The sequence below is a fragment of the Camelus bactrianus genome, chromosome 18 (assembly GCF_048773025.1).
Source record: "Camelus bactrianus isolate YW-2024 breed Bactrian camel chromosome 18, ASM4877302v1, whole genome shotgun sequence".
Lineage (NCBI taxonomy): Eukaryota > Metazoa > Chordata > Mammalia > Artiodactyla > Camelidae > Camelus > Camelus bactrianus.
This window is the reverse complement of record NC_133556.1, coordinates 25186495-25209544: the sequence shown is the minus strand read 5'-3', so window position 1 is coordinate 25209544 and position 23050 is coordinate 25186495. Positions and strand designations below refer to the sequence as shown.

The 23050-nt window shown below is 39.9% G+C and overlaps 1 long non-coding RNA gene across 2 annotated transcripts; it reads right to left on the bottom strand.

Moving 5' to 3' along the window:
• Positions 1 to 308: 308 nt before the first annotated feature.
• Positions 309 to 22996, bottom strand: LOC105064775 (uncharacterized). 2 transcript variants are annotated; one of them, XR_012500375.1, is made up of 4 exons: positions 22753 to 22996; positions 19344 to 19516; positions 17644 to 17731; positions 309 to 6937 (listed from the first exon to the last, which is right to left on the bottom strand). It is a non-coding gene; the product is annotated as an uncharacterized LOC105064775 (long non-coding RNA). The 2 variants fall into 2 exon arrangements; XR_006722859.2 differs by lacking the exon at positions 309 to 6937 and having other exon boundaries at positions 16303 to 17731; positions 22753 to 22990.
• Between the last annotated feature and the right edge of the window lie 54 nt (positions 22997 to 23050).

Genomic DNA, 23050 nt, shown 5'->3' with positions numbered 1-23050 from the left:
GGAAGCACATAGCTCAAGTGGTAGAGCTCACGCTTAGCATACACAAGATTCTGGGTTCAATCCCCAGTATCTCCTCTAAAAATAAATAAATAAATAAACCTAACTACCTTCCTACTGCCCCCCCAAAAATTAAAGATACATTTTTTTAAAAAGGAAATGAAATCTCTATGTCAAAGACAACTGCACCCCCATGTTCATTGCCGAATTATTTTTTTTCAGTTTTCAGTTTTATTAGATAGAATTGTTACAATCTGACTGCACATATACAATCTATTGCATGTAAATACATATACACAATACACTGCACATATTTTTAAATTTACATATATGTACTGTTTATTGCTTCTAAGAATGTTTAGAGCTTCAGCTTTTTTTTTTAACATTTTTTATTGATTTAGAGCTTTAGCTTTTTAAAATTACATAGTTATCAAAGGAATAAAGCCCAACACAAAATAAGAATTAATTAAAAAAATACACACACCCCGCTATTAACAGCAACATTATTTATAATTGCCAAGATATGGAAGCATCCTAAGTGCACATCCATAGGTGAATGGATAAAGAAGATGCAGCATATATATGTAATGGAATACAACTCACCCATAGAAAGAAGGATATTTTGTCATTTGCGGCTCTTCATTCACTTTTTTTTTTTTTACTTCAAAAACCAGAATTTTATAACTGGCATAAACATTTCCACTGCATCACAGACAACAAAATACCTAGAAATAAACTTAACCAAGGAGGTTACCTATACTCTGAAAACTGTAAAACCTTGATGAAGGAAATTGAAGATGACACAAAGAAATGGAAAGATATCTCGTGCCCTTGGGTTGGAACACTGCAGCATTATTTACAACAACCAAGATATGGAAACAACCTATGTGTCCATCAACATGATGGAATAAAGAAAATGTGGTATATATGTGCTTAAAATGAAATATTATTCAGCCACAAAAAAGAAGGAAACCTTGCCATTTGTGCCAACATGGATGGACCTTGAGGGTATTATGTTAAGTGAAATAAGTCAAACAGACAAAGGGAAATACCCACGATCTCACTTATATGTGGAATGTAAAAAATAAACCAAACTCACAGAAACAGAGACCAAGTTGGTGGTTGCCAGGGGTGGGGTATTGAGGGGAGTGGGTGAAATGGGTGAAGACGGTCAAAAGGTACAAACTTCCAGCTGTAAGATAAACAAGTCCTGGGGGTGTAATGTACAGCAAGGTGACGGTAGCCAACACTGTATCGTGTGTTTGAAAGTTGCTTAGAATAGATCTTAAACATTTGCATCACAAGAAAAATAATTTGTAACTATGGGTGGTGACGGGTGTTAACTAAACTTACTGCGGTGATCATTTCACAGTATGTACACATATCCAGCCATTATGCTGGACACCTAAAACTAACAGTGTTATGTGACAATTGCATCTCAATAATATATATCTCAGCAGGGTTGGTTTCTTCTAAGCCCTCTCTCCTTGGCCTATGGTTGGCCATCTTCTCTCCATGTCTTCAAGTGACCTTTCCTCTGTGCACGTCTGTGTTCCAATCTCCTCTTCTTAAAAGGACACCAGTCACAGGATTAGGGAATGGTCTCATGACCTTATTTTAACTTAATCATCAGTTTAAAGATGATCTCCAAGAATAGTTACATTCTGACTTCAACAGATGAATTTTGGGGGACATAATTCTGTCCATAACACAAGCTATAACTGTTTTACTTACTTTAGCTGAATTTCCTCTGTCTCATGTTTTCCTCCCATCTTCTTGTTGCCCATAAGTGTCTCTTTTACAGGAGCGGATCAGTGATTCCCATTATAGTGGCTTATAACAATCCCACTCACTTGGAACTAAGATCACAGAACTAGAGCAGTGCTTTCCAGGATTGTGAAAAAGTCTTGGAGTCAGAATCGGGAAATGTAAAAGGTGACAAACATCCACAGAATCCCGATTTCCTGTCAAGATGGCAGAGTGGAAGGACCACGAGCTCGCCTCTCCTCGCGACTACAACAAAACCACAACTGAACACTAAACAACCATCGATAAAAGACTGGAACCTAGCAAAAAAAATCTTCTGCAACTGGAAACATAAAAAGGGAACCACAGCGGGATGGTAAGGGGGCGTTCACGTGATATAATTGGGCCCCATACCCCCTCAGGTAGGTGACCCACAAGCTGAAGAATAGCTAAATCCCAGAGGCCCTCCTGCAGGAGTGAGAGCTCTGAGCCCAGGGTCCCGCATTGGGAAGAGGAGACCCCAAGATATCTGGTTTTGAAGGCCAGGAGGGCTTGGCGCCAGGAGCCCTACAGGACTGGGGGAAACAGAGACTTCATTCTCTTGGGAAGTGTACACAGAAACTCACGTGCACCAGGTCCAAGGGCAGAGGCAGTGAGTTCAGAGGAACCTGGGCCAGACCTGCCTGCTGGATTTGGAGGGTCTCCTGGGGACATGGGGGACGGCTGTGGCTCACCCAGGGAACATAAAAGCTGGTGGCCACAGACATTCCGGGAGTGTTAATCTACATGAGCTTTCCTGGAGGCTGACATCTTGATTGGATCATCAGCACCAAGACCTAGCCCCACCCAACAGCCTGTAGGGAAGCCTCAGGCCAAACAACATACAGGGTGGGAACACAGCCACACCCAACAGCAGACTTCCTGAGCCACCAACCGCCTCTAGACACAGCCCTGCCCACCAGAGGTCCAGAACCAAGCTTCACCCAACAGTAGGCAGGCATCAACTCCTCCTGCCAGGAAACCTGCATAAGCCTCTAGTCCAGCTCCATCCACTAGGGGAAGATACTGGAAATAAGAAAATAATCCCAAAGCCTGTGGAAGGAATCCACAAACACATAGAAAGATAGAGGATATGAGGTGGCAAAGGAATATCTCCCAGGCCAAGGCACAAGATAAAATCCGAGAAGAAGAAATAAGTGATGAGGAGATAGGCCATTTATCTGAGAAAGAGTTTAAAGTAATGATGGTGAAGATGTTCGGAGACCTCAAGAGGAGTGCAGATGCACAGAGCAACGTTTTTAGCAAAGAGTTGGAAAATATAAAGAATACCCAAACAGAGTTGAAGAATAAAATCACTGAAATGAACAATACACTAGAAGGAACCGAGAATAGGCTAAATGAGGCAGAAGAACGGATCAGTGAGCTACAAGACAGATTAGTGGAAATCACTACTTCAGAACAGAAAAAAGAAAAAAAAATGACAAGAAATGAGGATAGTTTAAGAGAACTCTGGGACAACATGAAATGCACTAATATTCACATTATAGGGGTCCCAGAAAGAGAAAGAACCTGAGAAAGGTTTTGGAGAAATAATAACCAAACACTTCCCCAACTTGGGAAAGAAAACAGTCAGCCGGGTCCAGGCAGTGCAGAGAGTTCCACACAGGATCAACCCAAAGAGAAGCACACCAAGGCACACAGTCATCAAATTGACTACAATTAAGGATAAGGAGAAATATTAAAATTAGCAAGAGAAAAACAACAAATAACATACAAGGGAACTCCCATAAGGTTATCAGCTGACTTTTCAGCAGAAACTCTACAAGCCAGAAGGGAGTGGCATGATATATTTAAAGTGATGCAAGGGGGAAACTTACAACCAAGAATACTCTATCCAGCAAGGCTCTCGTTCAGACTTGATGGAGAAATCAAAAGCTTCACAGATAAACAAAAACTAAAAGAATTCAGCACCACCAAACCTGCTTTACAACAAATGTTAAAGGAACTTCTCTAGTCATCAAACCATAAGAAAAGAGAACAAAAAGAAGAAAGAGGAAAAAAAAAAAGAGACCTACAAAAAATTGCTTTGGCTGTTCAGGGTCTTTTGTAGTTCCTTGTAAATTCTGGAATTGTTTGTTCTAGTTCTGTGAGGAATGTCGGGAATACTTTGATGGGGGTTGCGTTGGATCTGTGGATTGCTTTTGGGTAGTGTGGCCATTTTGATAGTGTTGATTCTTCCAATCCAAGAGCACAAGAAATCTTTCCATTTCTTTGTGTCATTTCGGTTTTGGGAGTATAGGTAACTTCCTTGGTTAAGTTTATTTCTAGGTATTTTGTTGTTTTTGATATAATGGAAATGTCTCTGCCAGTTGTAAAATTCTGGGTTTTGAAGTGAAAAAAAAAAAGTGAATGAAGGGATGCAAATGGCAAAATATCCTTCTTTTTTATGGGTGAGTTGTATTCCATTACACATATATATATGTGTGTGTGTGTATGCGTGTGTGTGTGTGTGTATGTATATATATATGCTGCATCTTCATTATCTATTCAACTATTGATGCGCACTTAGGATGCTTCCATATCTTGGCAATTATAAATAATGATGCTGTTAATAGCAGGGTGTATGTATCTTTTTGAGTCAAGTCTTATTTTGTGGTTGGCTTTATTCCTTTGACAACTATGTAAGTTAAAAAAGCTAAAGCGCTATAATTCTTAGAAACAATGAACAGTACATATATGTAAATTTTAAAATATATGTTCAGTAAAAAAATTTAAAAAGATCTATCAAGCCATGAAAGACATGGAAGAAACTTAAAAGATGTATTACTAAATGAAAGAAGCCAGTCTGAAAAGGCTGCAAACTGTACAATTCCAACCAAATGACATTCTGGAAAAGGCACAGCTACAGAAACAATAAAAAGATCGTGGTTTCCAGGGGTTTGGGGAAAGGGAGGGAGGGAGGAATAAACAGATGGAGCACAAGTGATTTCCAGGGCAATGAAGTTATTCTGTATGATACTATAGTGGTGGCTACATGTCATTATGCATTTGTCAAAACCTATAGAATGTACAACATCAAGAGTGAACCCTAGTGTAAACTGTGGACTTTGGTTGATAATAATGTGCCCATGTTGGTTCATCGATTGTACCAAATATGCCACACTGATGAGGGAGGTTGAGGGTAGGGGAGTATGTATGTGTGGGTGGGGAGGGCTATGTGAGAATTCTTGGTATTTTCTGCTCAATTCTGCTGTGAAACTGAAACTGCTCTAAAAGAAATAAGTCTATTTAAAAAAAATTCACAGAATCCCTTCAAATTTACAGCATGAGCTGTTAAAGAACATTTGTAGACACTCATTATGTTGACACTAAAAGTATTTAAAACAAACTCAGATTGCTGTATGTGAATCATACCTTCATAAAGTTACTTTTTTTAATTGATGTGTAGTTGATTTACAGTGTTGTGTTCATTTAAGGTGTACAGCAAAGTGATTCGGTTATACATATATATTCCTTTTCATATTCTTTTTTATTATAGGTCATTACAAGTTATTGAATATAGTTCCCTGTGATACACAGTAGGGCCTTGTTGTTTATCTATTTTATATATAGTAGTGTGTATCTGCTAATCCCAGACTCCTAATTAATCCCCCATGCCCCCTTTCCCCATTGGTAATCATAGTTTGTTTTCTATGTCCATGAGTCTATTTCTGGTTTGTAAATAAGTTCATTTTTATAATTTTTTTTAAGATTCTCATATAAGCCACATCATACGATATTTGTCTTTCTCTGTCTGGCTTTCTTCACTTAGTGTGACAATCTCCAGGTCCATCCATGTTGCTGCAATATTTCATTCTTTTTTATGGCTGAGTAATAATATTTTATTTTATGTATATACCACATCTTCTTTATCCAGTCATCTGTCAATGGACACTTAGGTTGCTTCAGTGTCTTAGCTGTTGTAAATAGTGCTGGATGCAGGCTCTCTGGACTGGCCGGCAGGGAGAGTCCAGCCCTGTCTTTTCCCATCTCCTGTCCTACCTCACTTCTCATTCTTGCTAAGCTCACCCCTGTCCTGGAACCAGACCCCAAATTTCTCCTCAGGCTCTAGGCTATAATTATCTGCAGCCACCTGGAGCAGCATGGTCTCTGTCATCATCCTGTGTTCCTGGAACCAGAAGGAAGGGAGGATGCAGACAGGGCCTGGGCTGGGGACAATGTAGGACCTTGTAGGGGGTGAGGAGTGGGGCCGGGGACTGGTCCTCCGTCCTTGCACACACAAGAACCTTTTTTGCCTCCAGTCCATCCAGGCCCTTCCTGTTCTCAGAGATGTGAATAAATAGTCCCTCCTGCAGAAATGCTTCCCTGATGCCATCCCCTTTCCCCACCCACCAGCTGAAATGGTCTCCCACTTCTCCGTTGTCAAACTCTCCCAACAAATAGAAGATGCAGGAGGTGGAGCCAAGGAGTGTTCTGCCCAGTGTCATCTGGTTTCCACTCCCCGACCCTCCGCCACAGGCAGAGTCACAGCTGCTCACCTCTTCCTCTTCCGGGTGGTTGATCTCACTCCCTCGGAAGGCAGACAGCCAGAGTCCTTCAGAAAGAGCCCTCTGGTTTTTGCTAGCCCGCTATCCCCAGCTCTTCTCAAGCTGCACTGCCACAAGGTTCCACTAGGGGGCGGGCATGCACAGAAATCAGGACTTGAACCTAAACCAAGGTCTCAGCCCAGAGAAACAGGGACAGAGGGGCTGAAGCTCAGGGATCTTGTAACACAACCCTTTTCGCTGATGCACAGGGAGGCTGAGGACTCAGGCAGGAAGGGTCTGCGCCATTACTGATGTGTCAGTTAACTTGGAGGGACCTCATTTCACTCTCGTTCCACAGGTACCACCTGAGGGAGAGGCTGAGTCCAGCTCAGACAAAACCTCACAGCAGCTTTTCAGTAAGGCTGCTTGGCTACTTCACCAGCCTAGGGAACTGGGAGCAGTGTCTTGTGTGGAGCCTCCATTCACTTATCTCTAAAATGGGCATGACAGAAGTTTTGGTATATTTATACAGTGGCAAACTACTCACCATAAAAAAGAATAAAACAATGCCACTTGCAGCAACATGGATGGACCTGGAGATCATCATTCTAAGTGAAGTAAGCCAGCAGGAGAAAGAAAAATACCATATGATATCACATATCTGGAACCTTAAAAAAAAGACACAAACGAACTTATTTAAAAAACAGAAACAGACTCACATACATACAAAAAAAAACCTTATGTTACCAGGGAGGGAAAGGGTGTGGGGAGGGATAAATTGGGAGTTGGAGATTGGCAGATACTAACTACTACGTATAAAATAGATAACCAACAAGTTTCTTCTGTATAGCACAGGGAACTATATTCAGTATCTTATAGTAACCTATAATGAGAAAGACTATGGAAAGGATACATATATGTATATGTATGACTGAAACATTATGCTGTACATGAGATATTGACACAGCATTATAAACTGACTATACTTCAATTAAAAAAAGAAACAAATAAAAGGAACAAAACAAAACAATAGAAAAATAGAACATTTCAGTGGCTTTCATCTTTTTCTGACTATTCAAAGTAAGAAATACATTTTAAATTGTGAAAAAATAAATTAAAGAAAAATCAAATGGGCATGACATCCCAGCTCACAGGAGCAGCGATGAGGCTTTCATGAGACAAGGTTTGCCATGTTTTGACAGCTCAAGGCTCAGGACCAGGTATCTCTTTTCCCAGGCCTCAATCCTGGTCCCCCCTGATCAGCCACGAGGCTCACTCACTTCCAGATCATCCTCCATCACACTGTCCAGCATCAGGAGGTCAATGTGGATTGACACTCTGTGCCATCAGGGCGGGGTGGGAGGAGCCCTTGCTCTCAGGCTTCCTTGCAGAGTGAGGACTTCCTAACAAGTCTTCACCCTCTGCCTCCTGGCCCACCCCTAAGGTTTCCACACCAAACAACCGAGAACCCTTGTTAGCCTCCCCTCCCTTTCCCTCCCTGCACCCTCCAAGAGCACCAGGAGCCTCCTAATCTCCCAAGACCTGCACTTTGGCAAATCTCAGGGTAATTGATCTTTGGCTCCTTCCAACATCCATCCTGCACCTGACTCTTCCAGGCCCCTCTCCTGGTCATCACAAAAGAGGATTTCAGGCCACTTGGCAATAGGAGGCAGAACTGGAGGAGAAAGTCCTGTCCTCTCTTGACTTTGAAACCTCTGCCTGGCGAGGAGAGCCCCCTCTCCTCTGACCCTCGAGTCCTCTGACCCTCACGGGACATTTCCCTTCTTCGGCATCTCCCTCTGGGCTCTCTGGAGGTTCTCCGCCAGGGCGGCAGACTTGCAGGACCACTCCCCCAAGGGTCCAGGACAGAGTCATGGAAGCCATACTTCCATCACCCACCTCCCCCAGCATCCACCATCATTCCCTGGACACCTGACACAAGTCACCTGGGACAATGACACTCCAAAGTCCAGCAAGTTCTGTTCACAGACAATCCCAGTTCCAGCACACACTCAGTGCGTGACCTTGGTACTGCGGCCTCGACTGGAAAGGAAGATCTCCTAAGCATCCACCAGTTCCCAGACACTCCTCATGAGCCTCCGGGGCATGTGTCTCTGCTGCCTAGGGACCTGGTGAGGATTCTGACCATGACTGACCAGCAATGACTGTGTAGGGGCACAGCGGGAGTCACAGCATGAACACACATCTGCCTCTGGTCCAGCCACGCAGACCCAAGACCAGGCAGTGTATCTGTGCACTGGCCCATGGGCCTCCCCCGCAGGGCCCGTCTGGAAGGGTGCCCTCCTCTTGGAGGTGTGGTAAAGACAGAGGAGCAGCAGGGGCCTGGCAGAGGACAGACTGGGCTGGCTTAGGGAAGAAAGTTACCCCCACCCACCCCGTCCCCCCAGCAGCCTGGAAGAAGCCACCCAGCAGGAGGGACCAGTGTGGAAGTCAGAGACCTGCTTGTATCGCTGCCTTAGCATCGCAGCCTCCCCTCCTGGAGCAGCCCAGCCATCAGCACTTTATCCCACCACCAGGACCTCCCGCCCCTCAACCTGCCTGTGGACAAAACAAGCCCCTCTTCCTATCAACCCAGAGAAAACTGGAGTCTTCCAAAAAACTTTAAGTGAGAAACTAAAACCCACATCCCGCCCAGTCCCCCATCCCCCTTCTCCCCTCCTGTCTGAGGCCAGCAGGCGGGCACTTGGCCCCGATCCGAACCTGCCCCACTTCTGGACAGCCCACCAGGATGGATGGAGACTGGGTTTTGCTTCCAAAACTATCCTTCCTGAGCCATTTGGTGCATTTTAAGACAACGTGTCTTCATAAACTCGTGTTTCTTTGTCTTTTAATAATTTTTATTTTATAATTTTTCGGGGAGATATTGGGTTTGTTTCTTTGTGTCATGGAGGTAGTGGGGATTGAGCCCAGGACATCGTGCATGCTAAGCACAAGCTCTACCATTGAGCTGTATGCTCCCCGGATCCTCATTTACTTGGTTTTGGCATCCTGTGTCTGCCTGCCTTCTAACCCTCTTGGGTTCCCGTTTCCAACGCTGTGCCAGCCCCTTGGACTTGACAGAACCTGGCCCTCTGCACTCTCTAACCCCAGTCAACCCTCATCCTCAGACCCTTCCCATAATGGTGGTGGGTTCAGATGACAGACCAACACCTAAGCCAAGAAAATTTTAGCACCTGTGAATGAGGAACTACACAGGTGATCTACTGGAAGGCAGCATCCAGAGAACACGGGATTTGGAGTGAGACCAACGCTCGTTCTCTCAACACCACACCAACCTGCAAAAGCTAACCAGGGTCGGGCCAGATGGGAGACAGACACATCTAATCTTTGTGGTCACCCTCTCTGAGTTCAGGTTTCCTGAGCTATAAGATGAGAATAATGATACCTAGACCTGGAGATGCTTTCAGAATCAAATAGCACGTGTAAGAGCTTCCCACGGTGCCCAGCACACAGGCACTGAGCCCAGAGTAGATGACATTGGACTGAAGTGGTGACGGGTGGGTTTTACCACATGAGTTACAGCAGGCAAGCACTGTTGGCACAGCTATTTTAGAAAGTTAATAACCTTAGTTTCTGGTCTTAATCTGATCATCTCTTCTCCCTCCAGTAAAAGTCCTCCCAGAGGCCCCACCCTGTAGTCCCCATAAAAGACAATGTTCTCCTTGTCAATTCACTGATGCTCTTCTCCATGAGAAGTGTGTGCTGACGTCACCATGGCCAAGCTGTCCGCCTGGCTACAGGAAAAGACAATAATGTGACAACAGAGCAATAGGCTATTGGGATTTTTTTTCCCCAAATAAGCACAAAGTAATGTAAAAGAGAATGCAAGTTTTAACAGATTAAATACCTTTTCTCCAATTCTCTATCCCTCAGAATGCTTTTGGAACTTTCTTCCTAAAGCTCTGGTAAGAGCCAATTCTTCACTCCTTCACACAACCTCATTATCTTACAGACACATCTTGAAGGTTAAAACTGTGACCTATTTGAGTGCTTTCCTTTATATGTAAGGATGTCACTGCTTAGCATTATGAATTATGTATCTTGCTGTTGGTCTTTATCTGCAGTTGGAGGTGTTAGTCAATTACATTCTCTAGTCTGCGTTTTTGTTTTGCTTTAGCTGTTGTTTGCAGACAAACAAAAAAGGGTCTATTGATGGACACTGGAATCAACTCACCAACTGATGTAACCAGTTCTGATGGGATTTCTTAAAATAGAAACGACTGAAGGATAAAAATGACATGATCATCTCAACAGATGCAGAAAAAGCATCTGAAAAAATTCAACACCCACTTATGATAAAAAATCTTACCGAAGTGGGTATAGAGAGAAATATCTTAATGTAATAAAAGCTATTTATGACAAACTCACAGCCAACATAATAGTCAATGATGAAAATTTAGCCTTCCTACTAAAATCTGGAACAAGGAAAGGATGCCCACTCTCACTTCTATTCAACGTAGTATTGGAAGTCCTGGCCACAGCATGTGAACAAGAAAAAGAAATAAAAGGGATCCAAACTGGACGGGAAGAGGTAAAATTGTCACTTTATATAAATAACATGATAGTATATAGAGAAAACCCTAAAGACTCCACACAAAAACTATTAGAGCTGATAAATACAGCAACCTTGCAGGATAAAGATTAACATATGGAAATGCTGCATTTCTTTACACTAACAATGAAATATCAGAAAAGGAAAGTTAAAAAAGTTAAAATCACATAACAAAAAAAACTTAGGAATAAACCTGACCAAGGAGGTGAGAGACTTTTATGCAGAGAACTATAAAACATTGATTAAGGAAACTAAAGATGACTTAAAGAAATGGAAAGATAGCCCATGCTCTTGCATTGGAAAATTAATATTGTTAAAATGGCCATACTATCTAAAGCAATCTTTACCCAGGACATTTTCCACAGAACTAGAACAAATAATCATAAATTTTATACAGAATCACAAAAGACCCAGAACTGCCAAAGCAATGCTGAAGAAAAAGAATGAAGTTCAAGGAATAACCCTTCCATACTTCAGACAATACTACAAAGCTACAGTAATCAAAACAGCATGGCATCAGCACAAAAATAGACATATGTATCAATGGAAGAGAACAGAGAGCCCAGAATAAACCCACACACCTATGGTCAATTAATCTTTGACAAAGGAGGCAAGAATATACAATGGAAAAAAGGCAGTCTCTTCAACAGGTGGTGTATTCCCACTGGACAGCTGCATATAAGTCAATGAAATTAGAACACTCCCTCATACTATACACAAAAGTAAACTCAAAATGGCTTAAAGGCTAAATAAAACAGGACACCATAAATCTAATAGAATAGAACATAGGCAAAACATTCTCTGATATAAATCATAGCAATATTCTCCTAGGGCATTCTACCAAGGCAATAGAAACAAAAGCAGAAATAAACAGATGGGACCTAATTAAACTTATAAGCTTTTGCACCACAAAGGAAACCATAAATAAAATGAAAAGGCAACCTACAGAATGGGAGAAAATATTTGCATTTGACTTACAAGGGCTTAATTTCCAGAATATATAAACAGCTCATACAACTCAATAACAAAAACCAAACACCCAATGAAAAATGGGCAGAAGACCTAAACAAACATTTCTCCAGTGAAGACATACAAATGGCCAAGAGGCACATAAAAAGATGCTCAATATTGCTAATTATCAGAGAAATGCAAATCAAAACTACAGTGAGGTATCACCTCACACCAGTCAGAATGACCATCATCAAAAAATCCACAAACAATAAATGCTAGAGAGGGCGTGGAGAAAAGTTGTAGTATATTTACACAATGGAATACAACTCAGCCATAAAAAAGGAATGAAATAATTCCATTTGCAGCAACATGGATGGACCTGGAGATTGTCAGTCTAAGTGAAGTAAGTCAGAAAGAGAAACATACCATATATTGCTTATATGTGGAATCAAAAAAAAAAGACACAAATGAACTTATTTATAAACTAGAAACAGACTCACAGATGTAGAAAACAAACTTATGGTTACCAGTGGGGAAAGGGGGTGGGGAGGGAAAAATTGGGATTTGGGGTTTTTTTGGGGGGGGTGATTAGGTTTATTTATTTCTTTATTTTTAGAGCAGGTACTGGAAATTGAACTCAGCACCTTGTGCATCCTAAGCATGTGTTCTACCACTGAGCTATACCCTCCCCCCTGGGATTTTTAGATACTAGCTACCATACATATAATAGATTAAACAACAAGGTCCTACTGTATAGCAGGGAACTATATTCAATACCTAGCAATGGCCTATAATGAAAAAGAATATAAAAAGGAATATATATATATATATATATAAATGAATCACTATGCTGTACACCAGAGACTAACACAACATTGTAAATTGACTATATTTCAATAAAAAATAGAAAGGATTGAATTTTACTGTTCTGATTTACTAGTATTATAACTAATAATTTGTAAGATTGCAATTTTTATTCCCGAGGAGCTCAGTTAGAAAGATAAGCTGAACACAACTTCATTTTTGTTTTTACTTAAATTACTGGTAGAGAAAACAAATATAAATGTGCCCTATTAAAAGAATACCTCAAAAGTGAAAATTCAGCTATCGCTCTACAAAAGGATTAATCATAGCTTCTCTTAAAAAAAACTGCAAACTGTCATGATGTGTCATCTTAAATATGGTTGAAGGGGGAGGGTATAGCTCAGTGGTAGAGCACGTGCTTAGCATACATAAGGTCCTGGGTTCAATCCCCAATACCTCCTCTAAAAGTAAATAAATAAACAAACCTAATTACATAACCCCTAAAAAAAACAAAAAGTGCCACACATTTGAAAAATAAAATTTCAGTGTGGTTGAGTTTATATGACACTTCAGGAATCCATCTATCAGAAAAACAAGGTTTTGGTGTGTTATTGGCAGGTTATCATGATGCTACACTTTCTAATATCCACATTCCACTGATCGAAGATTATCTCTTCTCTTATAAAGCAACAACAATTTGTTTCTAATCCAGTATATGGTCCATTAGTCAGAAAACATGAATGTATATGTGGAGAGAATTCAGACCATCAGGACGGGCTGACTCCACAGCACCGCGGCTTCATGTGCTAGTTAGAACAGGTTTGAACCTTAATCTTCTAATCTGCTTGAGTCATTCAATTTTGAGTTGCTTTGCATGCACTTTCAGCTTATTTCTGAAGGTCATTCTGTTTCTTGTGATTCTTGTGTGATTTTCCCAGCTGATTTGCTATCTGCTCCACTGATATTTCACCACTTTAGCAGAAAAGGGTTTCTTTTAAATTCCCTGAAGTTGAAAAGATAAAACTTCTAAATTTTTCAGTGTATTTAAATTTTATGTATCAGTGTTTTCCAGGCTTTTCACAGAGGCAAAATTAATTATGTGTTTTTTTTTAAGTGGCTGGGTTTTTTTTTCAGCTTCCCTATAGCAAACAAATGAAAGGAAATTGACAAAGTAAATGCCATATAATTGTAATCAGCAATGAACTTCACACATTATATACTTATTATGGAAATGACTTCAAAGACTAAGCAAAATTGTACTAAAAAGTTTCAGGATGCAAAGGTAACATAAGAAGTGTAGAAAATAAGGGAATCATGAAGAAGCACCATCCTAGGGTTTGAATTCTAGAAACGGCAATAAATCTGAATTCTAATAGCAGCTCTCATTGATCTTGGACAAATCACTTCATTTAATTGCTGTAAATAAGTTTCCCTCTTTAAAATGGTTATTAAAATGCCCACAGTGTCTGTGAGTATATTACAATATTACCCAATTGTTACGTTGTGAAGCACTGAGGAAATTTAAATTCTGCTATGAAGATCGTTGAGTATACACTGTCACACAGACATGACAGAACTTGACAATCACCTACCTTATTTTGTTTACATTTTGATTACTGTCTGAGGACAGTACAGCTACCTGAAGGAAAAAGGATGTGCGAAAATATGTCCAGATCATACATTTTTAAAATTCCTTCCTAAAAATACTGTCGCTCTTCCTTTGGAATATAGTAATCATATACCACTGGCTCTCTAGAAAACATAAATTAAAGAAATATGACCTCTTTCATTATCATTAGAGAAATATTTATACTTCCCTTGGACAGTAGTTAAGAACTATTTCCTTCAGGGTACATGTTACTGGGGGAGAGGGTATAACTCAGTGGTAGAGTGTGTGCTTAGCATGCACAAGGTCCTGGGATCGATCCCCCGTATCTCCAGCAAAAATAAACAAACAAACAAATAAACAAACCTAATTCCCACCTGCCCCCAAAAAGGTACATGTTACTTATAAACTCCTTGGAGGCAGAAATCATATTTCTCCATCTATTATACTCCCATGCAACCAGGAGAGGCCCTCCCACAAAACATGAGGCTCTATAAATGTTTCATAAGCTGTTCCGTCTGCTTAGGGCTGGAATGGAAGATAAGCCAAGGCTGCTGTTCTCAAGGAATGACTCACACACGGTAAACCGTCTTAGGGAACTGCAACACAGTGCGCTGTAATAAAGGTGTGTACAGAATACTTGAGCTCACGAAAAATGTGGAGGTTGCCAAGAGCCCTTTACAGAAAGGTGACATTTTAGTCTAAGGACAGATAAGAACTCACCATGCATAAAAGAAGCAGACAAGGAAAACACAGTGTGCGGTCCAATGTCTAAAGCACAGAGCAGGTGCAGGAAGTGGTGGACGGCAATGAAACTGGGGCCAGTTTTTAAGGGTCTTGTGTTCTGTACCAAAGAATTGGATTTTACCCTCTAGACAAGTAGTTTTCCAAAGTAGGAGGGCGCTCACTCGAGAGCATATGCCAAACGAATATACATATGTGTATGTATGACTGAAACACGATGCTGTACACCAGAAAGTGACATAGCATTGTAAACACTATACTTCAATTTAAAAAAATACTTAAAAAAAAACCAACATAAGGAACATGTATATGATACTTTAACGGAGAAAAGAAGAAAATTTTTTTCCAGATTTATTGAGATACTGACATATAACATGTCAGTTTAAGGTGTACAATGTGATGATTTAACACATGTATATATTGTGAAATGATTCCATAATAAGGTGAGTTAACACCTCCATCCCCTCACATAATTGCATGTCTGTGTGCGTAGTGATAACATTTAAGATTGACTCTCTTAACTTTCAAATGTATAACAGAACATTGTTAATTATAGTCACCATGCTGTACACTATATCCCCAGAACTTATTTATCTTATAACTGGGAGTTTGTACCATCTGACTACATCTTTCTTGTTCCCCTCACCCCACTCCCAGCCCTTGGCAATCATCATTCTAATCTATTTCTGAGTTCAGCTTTTTTAGACTTTGCATATAAGTGAGAACATACAGTATTTGTCTTTCTCTCTCTGACCTATCTCACTTAGCATAATGTCCTCAAGGTCCATATATATTGTCCCAAGACACAAGACTTTCCTTTTTAATACTGAATCATTTTCCATCACATTTTCTTTATCCACTCAACTGTTGACAGACACTGAGGTTGCTTCCACGTCTCGGCTATTGTGGACAGAGCTGCAGTGAACCTGGAGGTGCAGATCTCTTTGAGAACCGGTTCCATTCCCTTCAGATATACGCCCAGAAGTGGGGTTGCTGGATCGTATGGTAGTTCTATTTCTAATTTTTTGAGGAAACGCCATAAAGTTTTCCATAGTGGCTGTAACAATTTGCATTCCCACCAACAGTGCACAAGGGTTCCCTTTTCTCCACATCCTCCCCAACACTTGTTATCACTTGTCTTTTTGATGATAGCCTTTCTAACAGGTGTGAGGAGGTATCTCATTCTGGTTTTGATTTGCATTTCCCTGATGATTAGTGATGTTGAGCATCTCTTCTCATGCACCTGTTTGCCCATTTATATGTCTTCTTTGGAAAAGAGGTCTATTCAAGTCCTTCATCCATTTTTTAATCAGATTGTTTATTTTTGTGCTATTGAGCTGTATGAGTCCCTTACATTTTGGATATTAATTCCTTATAAGAGAGATGGTTTGCAAATATTTTCTCCCATTCTGTAGGCTGCCTTTTCATTTTGCTGATTTTTTTTTTTTTTTGGCTATGCAGAAGCTCTTTAATTTGATGTAACTCCATTTATTTATTTTTTATTTTGTTGTCTGTGCTTTGGTGTCATATCCCAAAAAATCACTTCCATGACCAATGTCAAGGAGTTTTCTTCTAAAGGATTTTAAAGTTTCAGGTCTCACATTTAAGTCTTTAATGCATTCTGAGATAATTTTTGTCAATAATGTAAAATAGAGTCCAATTTCATTCTCTGGCATGTGGTTATCGAGTTTTCCCAACACCAGTTACTGAAGAGGCTATCATTGCCATACTGAGTATTATTGGCACCCTTGTCAAATATTAGTTGACCTTATATAAGTGTGGGTTTATTTCTGGGCTCCCAATTCTGTTCCATTGGTCTACGTCTCTATGTTTATGCCAGTACCATACTGTTTTCATTACTATAGCTTTGTAATATAGTTTGAAATCAGGAATTGTGATGCATGAAAAGAAGTATTGCAAGAAAAATACATTAAAGAGAAACCTTAGATTTATTGGAAATATTCTTACCAATCCTATCTTTTAAAAATATTATAATGTTCCTCCTCAAATAATTACATTAGGTCATTGCTTTAGTTAGGCTGATCTGCGTAGTACTTAAAGATTTAGTGTTTCTCTTTTGCAAAAATCTCAGCAAATATTTTGACTAATACTCTGCATAAATTACAAAGATACTTTGAGGAAAAAAAAGATCAGTGGAATTTAACTGACAGAATTCTATGAGAATTCCAAATGGTGAAAGGTTACTTCACATATAATAATGTGATACAATTTAAAGAAAATAGTTACTAAACCCTAGAGATTCAAAACCAGAAAATGACAAAGAATTTTGAAATAAATCCAAAGAAATCAACTCTCAGATGATTATCTGTCAAGTTTGGCCAAAAGTTAATAAATAAATTAATTAAAACATCAAATAAAATATCTCAATATGTATTATATCTCAATAATCATTATAATTTGTGATTTTACTTATTTATTTTAGAGGAAAAGCTGGGATAAAGAAAGAATGATTTTATGAGGCCACATTCTTCATCCAAAAATTCCTTTACCAATTTTATTATTAGTCAATTTAGTAGTTCCAATATTTATCTCTCCATTCAGTTTGTTACTCCCTAGATATTCCTGCCTATTTGAAATTCTCACCTGGTAGCCTCACCAAGGCCAACATGACAAGCATGGTGAAAGAACCAAGGTCAGGAAATTCTCAGCTCACAAAGATAAATGAGACTTAGTACCTGTTCCTAGGACACCAACAGTCACAAAAGGGAACTGAAACAGCTGCACAGCCGACTACTAACTACATGATTCCAGATCGAACGTCACCTGTATTTTAAAAGAAGTAGAATGAAAATCAGAAGGGACTTCCTAAGATGGGTAAGCTCATTTTCCGAAACAAACTTAACAAAACGATAACAGAGAACCAATATTGAGACTTACTATCCATCATGTACCACAACTAACATGCATTATCTTATTTACTTCTCACAACAACTCAATGAGTTGTTTAAAAAAAAAGTTGTTTCTATTATTAATCTTCATTTTTCAGAGGAAGAAAACACCTAGTCTTTTGAAGTAGACACTCTGCTCAGGAGACATTCTTTTCCTATCCAAAGACAGGATTGGGGGTGGAAACAACCTCTCACATGGTTTACCACTCTGCTGTCCAAAATGGTAGCCCAAGGCACATGTGGTTATTAAACACTCAAAATGTGACTTTTTTTTTTTGTAGTTTAAATCATTATTTATTTTCTAAAATTGGCACTATGCTCTATAATTGGAGAATTAATTTTTTTAAACTTATCAAACTATCATGGATATCCTTTCATGTGAATATGAATGGACCTACCTCCTTCCATAGTATGTATGTAGCACCTTTAATTTAACTATATGTATATTTTTTTCAGTTTTCAGTTTTATTAGGTAGAATTGTTATAATTTGACTCACATATACAACATATTGCATGTAAATACATATACACAATATACTGCACATTTTTAAAATTTACATATATGTATTGTTCATTGTTCTAAGAACGTTTAGAGCTTTAGCTTTTTAAACTTATATAGTTATCAAAGGAAAAAAGCCAACCACAAAATAAGAATCAATTCAAAAAGATACATACACCCCCGCTATTAACAGCAACATTCTTAATAAATGTCAAGACATGGAAGTATCCTAAGTGCACATAAATAGACAAAAGGATAAAGAAGATGCAGCATATATATGTAATGAAAAAATGTGGCTGGTCTTAATGAAGATGTGCTGTAAGTGTAAAATACACACCAGATTTCAAAGAAAAAGAATGTAACAGATCTCATTAAGAGTTTTATATTGATTAGATGTTGAATTGGTAAAATTTTTGATATACTGGGTTAAATAATGTATACTATAAAATCAATTCCATCTTTTTTGTTTTTTAAATGTTAAATGTGGCTATTAGAAAATTTAAAATTGCACATGTGGCTTGCCTTATATTTCTACTGAACAGCACTGGTTTAGAGTCGCTAAAGGAAGGAACTACCAACCAAAACATAAATAACATCAACAACAATACTTTATGGTCGTGAGCCATGAGGAATTAAATGCCAGACAGAAGGAAGAATAAAGTGTTATCTTACACTTAAATAAAAAAAAATCCCAAGGGGAAGGGTATATAGCTCAGTGGTAGAGCACGTGCTTAGCATGCAGGAGGTCCTGGGTTCCATCCCCAGTACCGCCATTAAATAAACAAACAAACAAACAAACAAACAAACCTAATTATCTCCCGCCCCTCCCCCAAATAAAAACAAGATCTTCATTAAAAAAAAAATCTGCTTAGGAAGATTATAAAACAAACAAAAAAACCCAAAAGTACCTCCTCTGGGCCTAGAATCAATGACAACATAGCAACAAGAAGCACACCCAGCACACATCTTGGTTTCTAATTTCATTTACCTTGGACAAATGCAGGCGCAGAGATGGTACAGGATAAGCCGGGGCGTCTTGCAACACCAGGAAGTACGGCAGTGCTCGGAAAACACAACAGACTGACTACTAAATATAAAATAGATAAACAACAAGTTTCTGCTGTATAGCGCAGGGAACTATATTCACTCTCTTGTAGTAACCTATAATGAAAAAGAATATGAAAATGAATATATGTGTGTACATGTATGACTGTAACATCATGCTGTACCCAGAAATGGACACAACGTTGTAAACTGACTATACTTAAATCGAAAAAAAAACAAAACAAAACACAATGGGGCATATGAAAGGGACACAGGAATCGGGGGAGGGTATAGTTCAGTGGTTAAAGCATGTGTAAGCATGAGGTCCTGGGTTCAATCCCCAGTACCTCCATTTAAAATAAATAAATAAGCCTAATTACCTGCCTCCCCTATAAAAAAAAGGCTTGGGGGAGGAAAAAAAGAGAAGCCAACTGAAGAGCTCCCAATAACCAAAGGTGGAACAATTTGAGCAATAAAACAAATGTGTTAGGTTATAACCCAAAGTATAAAATAAATAGCCATGAGTCCATACTAATATAAATAAATGATTGAATGAATAAATGAATAGGGGCGAACAGACACATTTCCCATATAAAGAATGATGCAGATACAAACAATTCTGCACGGGGAGGGTATAGCTCAGTGGTAGAGTGAATGCCTAGCATACACAGCGTCCTGGGTTCCATCCCCAATACCTCCACTCAAAACAAATAAATAAATAACTTAATTACCTTCCCCTCCCCCCAAAATAAATAAAAATATGAAACTGTAAAATAAATAATTCTGCTCCTCAAAGAGATGGAGCATAAGGTCCTAACCCTTAAGTAGAGTCTGCACATAATGACTTCCTTCCAGAGAGAAAAGAATGGAAAGAATGGAAAGGGAGGGGGAAAATGAGCAACTTTCCAGGAGGAAAAACCTGACAAACATGACCACAGGCCAGAGAAGCCCCAGGAGACACAATGACTTAAACATAATGTGACATCCCGGATGGAATCCTAGGACGTTAGGTAAAAACTGAAGAAAACTGAATATAAAGTATGAACTTCAGGGCAGGAGAGTACAGCTCAGTGATAGAATGCACAGGGTCCTGGGTTCAATCCCCAATACCACCATTAAAAAATAAATAAATAATTAAACTTAATTACCTGCCCCCACAAAAAGGTGTTAATCAGTTAATGATAATCTTTGGGAGTTCAAGATTTGCAGATACTGACTGGTATATGTAAAATAGATAAACAAGTTGATACTGTATAGCACAGGGAAATATAGTCAATATCTTGTAGTAGCTCCCAGTGAAAATGAATATATATATTCATGTATGACTGAAGCAATGTGCTGTACACCAGAAACTGACACAACATTGTAAACTGACTATACGTCAATTAAAAAAAAAAAATCTATCAATATTAGCTAATTAGCTGTGACCAATGTACTATACTAATGTTAAGTTCTTAATGGGTCAAAGAAGGCGAAGGGTATGGGAAAATTCTCTGGACTATCTCTACAACTTTTCTGTAAACTTAAAACTTTTAAAATAAAAAGTGTGTTTTGTTTATTTTTCTGGTTTTTGTTTTTAAAAAGGACCCCCTGTGGTTTGAAATCTTTCAAGTAGGTCGGGATCTTTATTCCCAGGTTCAAGTCCTCTCTAGCCTTTCTATTCAGTGTGTTTACCTCTGAGCTTCTTAACAATACAGAATCTCAGGCCCAACCCAGGTGTACTAGTCAGGGTCCACCAGAGAAACAGAGAAACAGAACCAATAGGTGGCAAGTGTGTATGTGTAAGAACAATTATTAAAAGGAACTGCAGTGGGGAGGATATAGTACAGTGGTAGAGGGCATGTTTAGCATGCATGAGATCCTGGGTTCAATCCCCAGTACCTTCATTTAAAAAAAAAAAAAGTAAGTAAATAAATCTAATTGCCTCCCTCGTCCAAAAAAGAATTGCAATTCATACAATTATACAATTATGAAGGCTGACAAGTCCAAATCTGCAGTATGGGTGGGCAGCCTAGAGAGACCCATGGTGGAAATGAAGTCTGAAGGCAGTCCGCTAGAGAACTCTCCCTTGCTCAGAGGGTAGATCTCAGTTCTATTCAGACCCTGGATTAACTGAACAAGGTCTACCCACACTACAGAGGGCAGTCTGCTCTACCCAGAGTTCACCAATTGAAATGTTAACCTCATCCAAAAACATCCTCCAAATTGACACGTAACTATCACAAATACTGCGTTAATCACTTATACGTGGAATCTAAAGAAAAAAACAAATGACTAGAATAAAACGGGGGGGGAGGGGCAAGAGAGGGCCAGGGGGTTAAGAGGTACAAACTATGTATAAAATAAGCCACAAGGTATATTGTACAACACAGGGAATATAGGCAGTACATTATAACAACTTTAAATGGAGTATAATCTATAAAAATTTTTAAACACTATGTTGTATACCTGAAACTAATATATTGTAAATCAACTATACTCAATTTTAAAAAAATCAATGTAATTTACCTTATTAACAAATTAAAAATAAAAACCATTTGGTGATTAAAAAATTTTTTTTAATTAACTGTCACACCACACCTGAAAAAGCTGAATCTGCACTTTAAAAGGAACTGCCTGGTGATTTCCAGCATTCAAGTTTAAGTGGAAACTTCAAGACTCCTGAACGGCCAGAATCCTCCTCTAAGAGTCTAAAATCTGCATGATAATTTCAGTAACTCAGAAACAAGGCTTGATTCGTTCTAGCTTTAACCAATAACCTTCCTAGTATTCACCGGTCTGAAGGTTAGCGATGCCTTCAGATACCGCCACCCTCCCCGTTGGACAAGGTGACCCTCACCAAGATCGAACTGATGACTTGAGAGTCCTCCCAGTTACAGTGAGCCCACAGGGGCACCTACCATTTCATCTCCAGGCCTTTACGACGCAGAAAATCTACCTATCTAGTCTGTGATCCTTAGAGATCTGCTCACCCCACCCCGCAAGGCAGGGAGCCATCTTCCCCGTCCTCCACCTCAGGGTCAGCAAATGCTGGAGAGCCTGCCCAAACTAGACCTGTGGAGAAGAAACACGTACATCACACGATTCCACAGGGGGAAACCACATGAAAATGCTGATATTGGGTTACTCTGCCCTACAAAACCGGCAGTTTCATAGGACTCAGCAATATGCTCCTATCGGCTGTTTTTCCTCCTCAAAAGACTAAAGTTAAAAAAAAAAAAAGCTACTCTAGGGACAAGATGCTGTCACGGGTAGACCGGGCCAGGGTTGCTAATACACACGGCAATTTACTACAGTAACTGAGCGCCTAGGAACACCATCCATTCCAAGTTCGATCCACGCCCTCCCCTTACTTAGACGCGATGGAAGCCCCCGCCGCGCGTCTCAAGGTTCCCGGTCACCCCCGCTCCCAGAGGGGCAGCCTCTGAGCTTTACAAGGGAGCGCAAGGGAGGGAACACGGTTGTCAAGTTCACCGGCGACCAGGCAAGGCTTCGAACCAGCGGGCCAGCTACGTAGGCGCTCTACGCGCCGCGGGAGCCGGGACCCTTGACCTCCACCGTCCCCTCTAACCCTTCGCGGAGACGCCCGAGCCCAAGATGGCGGCGGGGGCGGAGTCGGAGTCGGAGGGGCGGGGCCTACAGGGGCGGAGC